Genomic DNA, 5,421 nt, shown 5'->3' on the forward strand with positions numbered 1-5,421 from the left:
AGAAAAATAAAAGGATGTTCAAAAAACGATGCAAATATAAAGTACACATATGGGAAATGGTAACTAGTGACTATTTTGTGTGGTATTACTATCTGTTTTACAAGTAGATACATTTAAATTTAGAAAAATGTACATTTTTGCAAAATTTCTCTACATTTTGGTGTTTTTCACGAATAAATATTGAATTTATCGACCAAATTTTTCCACTATCATAAAGTACAATATGTCACGACAAAACAATCTCAGAATCGCTTGGATAGGTAAAAGCATTCCCAAGTTATTACCACAAAAAAGTGACACATGTCCGATTTGAAAAAATCGGCTGTGCCACAAGGCCAAAACAGGCTGCGTACTGAAGGGGTTAAAATGTATTGCCTGCAGCTCGGTATTAATCCAATATGTTCCTGTAATAGGCGGTACAACAACAAAGCAGTGCATTCACTGCTTCACCCATGCTAATGACTGGATGCGTCTGCAGATCGCATTCTGTACAGATACTGAGCTGGTCAACAAAACAAATTTAGAAATGGAAAATATACCCCCACCCCCAATAAATTTGGTGCATTTTACTCCAGCGCTCTTTATATTAAGACTGGTGTATGAAACGCCAGTCTTAATAAATTCCCCCAAATAACTTGAGAGATTCTTTAAAAGTGATTGCTCTTATTTTAAATCAATATGATGACCAAACGTATTGTTTGCAAATAGAGATGAACTAATCAGTTCTACACTAATTTGGTCCGAATTAAACAAAAGTTTCGATTTGGCACATCTTGAAATTATATACTACCGATAAATATTGCTGTTACTTGTCTATTGGTGACGGATGAGTTAAACGGATGCCTAACAGTGGCATCTGTCACCCATACAATTTAATTATATCCGTTTAATTGATACGTAATGAAATGGGGTCATACGAGTTTGTGACGGATTCAAGACAAAAGCCACTGTTAGGGCATCCGTCAAAGCCTACATCTGACATATATGTTGAATGCTCCTCCCAGCGTATACGTCAAATGTAGGTCATTTAACGTGACGTGAACTAAGCTGGCTTGGCATTAAAGAGTTTGAAAGAGGTTGAATTTAACTTGGATACAGTCTTAGGGCAATCGGGGCACTTCTAATTTGCATCAAATTTATTTCTGATTGGATTTAATCAGATGTCCTATTCAACTGAATCAGAACCAAGGAAAAGTTTGTGAAATTCGTTCATCTCTATTTGAAAACCCATGAGCAGAACATAACCCCGAGCAGTACAGAGTACTGGTCATTCCTGTGCTGTATTTACCAACATGTCACACAGCTGCTAGGGAATGCAGTGTAGCACACCGAACAACACTAGGTTGCACTTGACATTGTTCAGTGCTACACTTTTTCTCTGTAAACAAGTGGTAGAAAATATGTGGAAAACCAGTAGTGAAGGCTGTGCCCACTTTTCTTGATATAATTCATTTAATGTCAAGAAAAGTGGAGGAGGACCTTCATACATTTATGCTAAACACCATTTTTTTTTTTTGTTTGTTAAAATTATGGTAGAAAGCCACCGTAAATTACATTGACATATAACCTCGTTGGTACAGAGATTCTTATAGCTTATTCAACTGGTACAGTGTTAAACTAAACAACTTTTTGATAAATTCTGATTTTCTAAGCATTATTTACACATCATTCCTTGGGACATACTAAAAAGAATGAAGAAAAAGGGATGAACAAAAAGAATAACCATTGTTATCAATTGGTGAAAATGTAAAGATATGATGAGTGTCCTGTGCTTGCTAGATGTTAAATGAATAGGGTTTATTAGTAGTTTATACTGGAATGAACGTATATCCCATATAAATTGCATGATTTCAAAATCCTGCTGTAAAAACAAGCTGGTGACCTTTTGTTCTGGGAAACAATCTGTTCTTCAATTAATATAAGCGAAGAGAAGTCTAATATGATGCTTCAGAAGTAAAATTGTAACATATCTCACATATTATTCAACAGCGTCAGTGGTAAAGCATTTAAAGAGTCTCTGTCACCACATTATAAGTGCCCTATCTTTTACATAATGTGATCGGCGCTGTAATTTAGATAACAGCAGTGTTTTTTTATTTAGAAAACGATCAATTTTGACGGAGTTATGACTTATTTTAGATTTATTCTAATGACTTTCTTAATGCCCAACTGGGCGTGTTTTTACTTTTTGACCAAGTGGGCGTTGTGGCCAGGACGCAATGCCTATTCACAATCCCAACACTTTGGTAACATTTGTGTGGGACTCATGAGATCACGCTTGCTGTCATTAAGTCCCACACAAACGTTACCGAAGTTTTCGGTATTCTGAATAGACATTACATTCTTTGCTGGAAGCGATGTCTATCCACTGTGAGGACACTTCAGTAACGTTAATGTGTGAGTATGTGACTGCACATCATGATCTAGCAAGATCACTATGTGCTGAGTAAATGAATGGAGAGAAGTGTATGACGCTCAATGGTCGGTGTCATACACTTCTCTCCACAACGCCCACTTGGTTAAAAAGTAAAAACACGCCCAGTTGGGCATTAACCCCTTACCGCACCAGGACGCACCGGTACGTCCTGCATTGAAGTGCTTTAAAGGCACAGGGATGTACCGGTGCGTCCTGGCTAAAAACTGTCACCCTGTCAAAGGTCAAGGTGACAGAACTGTGCCGTCAACTGTTTATGACAGTTGATCGGCACAGTAAGACGGCAGGGGACCAATCACAGCGGTCTCCTGCCGGCAATCGCTGTGACCAATCACAGCTCCATGACGTGGTGTATGTGATGGCGCTGGCTCATAAGCTGGCTTCTGAGCCAGCACTATCACCGCCGGTAATCAGATGTCCGACACCCCTCTGCAACGGCCAGGACAGCCAGCTAGGCTCCGATCCGGCCGATTAACTCCTTTGATGCATCGATCAACGCGATCGATGCATCGAAGTGTCTTGTAGCCTGTCGGCAACCACGATGGTTGCCACGGGCGCGGGTGTCAGCTGTTTGTCACAGCTAACATCGTGCTCTAACAGCCAGGACCGGAGCTAGGCTCCGATCCGGCCTATTAACCCCTTAGATGCAGCTATCGCTGCATCTAAGTGATTAGATCGCACCCTATGGCTGCTAGTGACAACCATCGGCACCCGCGGGTGTTCCGATGGTTGCTATGGCAACCGTAGCCTAACAATAGCTTCCTAGTACGGAAGCCTATTAGGCACCGCCGGGAGGCGAAGCCTAATAGGCTTGCTGTCAGTGAATAGCTGACAGCTCTAATACACTGCAGTATGTAGGTAGTGCAGTGTATTAAAATAGCGATCAGGGCTTCATGCCTTCAAGTTCCCTAGTGGGACACAAAAAAAGTTAAAACAAGTTAATAAAAATGTTGTAAAAAAGTACAAAAAAAAAAGTTTAATGAAAAAAATAGGTTTCAAAAAACACTATAACAGCCTTTTTTCCTATAATAAGTCTTTTATACCATTAAAAACTGCAGCCCGTCCCGCAAAAAACAAGCCCTCCCGCAGCTTTTTTGACGGAAAAATAAAAAAGTTATGGCGCTCTCTAAATTATTTGAAACAAAAGTGATTTTATTGTGCAGACGCTGCAAAGCATAAGAGAAACTATATACATATGGTATCGCCGTAGCTGTACCGACCAGCAGAATAAAGTAAAATTGTCATTCATAGCGCATGGCGAATGGTGTGAAAAAAAACCATCAGAATTGCAGGTTTTTGGTCACCTTGCTTACCCCAAAAAATTAAATACAAAGTGATCAAAAAATTGCATGTACCCCAAAATGGTACCAATGAAAACTACAGATTGTCCCGCAACATATAAGCCCTCACACAGCTCCGGTGGAGAAAAAATAAAGAAGTTCTGGCTCTCAGAATATGGCGATGCAAAATGTGCAGAGTGTCCAAAAGCGGATAAGATCTGGCACCATTTATCAGTGCGACACCGGCCACATATCTATAAATTATTATTTATTTACCCCATTATAAAAACCCTCTTATTATGCCCTGATGTACTCCGCACAGCTTACATATACCCCCACATCATAAACTGAAATACCAGCAAAACCCCAAACAAAACTACCAAGCAAAATCTGCGCTCCAAAAGCCAAATGGCGCTCCCTCCCTTCTGAGCCCTGCAGGGTGCCCAAAGGGCAGTTTACGTCCACATATATGGCATCGCCATACCCGGGAGAACCCGCTTAACAGTTAGAGGTATTTGTCTTCAGTGGCACGAACTGGGCACAAAATATTGTGCACTAAAATGGCACATACCTTGCAATTTTCACTTTGCACCATCCACTGAGCATTCATTTCTAATAGAAAAAAACAAACTGTGTGGTCAAAATGCTCACTGCACCCGTTAATAAAATGCCTTCAGGGGTGCAGTTTCCAAAATGGGGGTCAGTACTTGGGGGTTTGTTTTACTATTTGACCCCAGAGCCCTGCCATTGTGGGCTAATGCTGCGAAAATCACCAAAATAGGTCTCACATGTGCCTTTCACTCCTAAGCCCTGTCATATGTCCAGACAAATGATAAATGCCTTGAGGGGTGTATTTTACAAAATGGGGTCACTTCTCCGGGTTTTACACTCTACTCTGGTACCTAAGGGAGCTCTGCAAATGCAATATGGCGCCCCTACACTAGTCCAGCAAAATCTGCGCTCTAAAAGCCAAATGGCGCTCTTTCCATTTTGAGCTCTGCCATGTGCCCAAACAGCAGTTTAGGACCACACATGGGGTATTGCCGTACTCCGGAGAAATTGGGTAACAAATTATGTGTTGTTTTTTCTCCTATTACCCCTTGTGGAAAAAAATTAGGTGCAAAACTACATATTTTGGGGAAAAAAAATAAATTTTCATTTTCACTGACTGACATAACTTCAGCAAAAACCGTGTAGGGTCAAAATGCTAACTATACCCCTAGAAAAATTCCTTGAGGGGTGTAGTTTCCAAAATGGGGTCACTTTTGGGGAGTTTCCACTGTTATGGTCCCTCCAGGGCTTTGCAAACACGACATGGCACCGAAAACCATTCCAGCAAAATCTGCGCTCCAAAATCCAAATGACCATCGTTCCCTTCTGAGCCCTGCCGTGGGTCCAAACAGCAGTTTATTACCACATATGGGGTATTGCCGTAATCGGAAGACATTGCTTTACAAATGTTGGGGTGCTTTTTCTCCTTTATTCCTTGTAAAAACTAAAACATCGTATGTTTTTTCAGAAAAAAAGTAGATTTTCATTTTCACAGACCAGTTCCAATAAATTTAGCAAAAAACCTGTGGGCTAAAAATGCTAACTATACCTCTTGAAAAATTCCTTGAGGGGTGTAGTTTCCAAAATGGGGTCACTTTTGGGGGGTTTCCACAGTTTTGACACCACAAGACCTCTTCAAACCTGACATGGTGCCTA

The sequence above is a fragment of the Rhinoderma darwinii genome, chromosome 3 (genome assembly GCF_050947455.1).
Source record: "Rhinoderma darwinii isolate aRhiDar2 chromosome 3, aRhiDar2.hap1, whole genome shotgun sequence".
Lineage (NCBI taxonomy): Eukaryota > Metazoa > Chordata > Amphibia > Anura > Rhinodermatidae > Rhinoderma > Rhinoderma darwinii.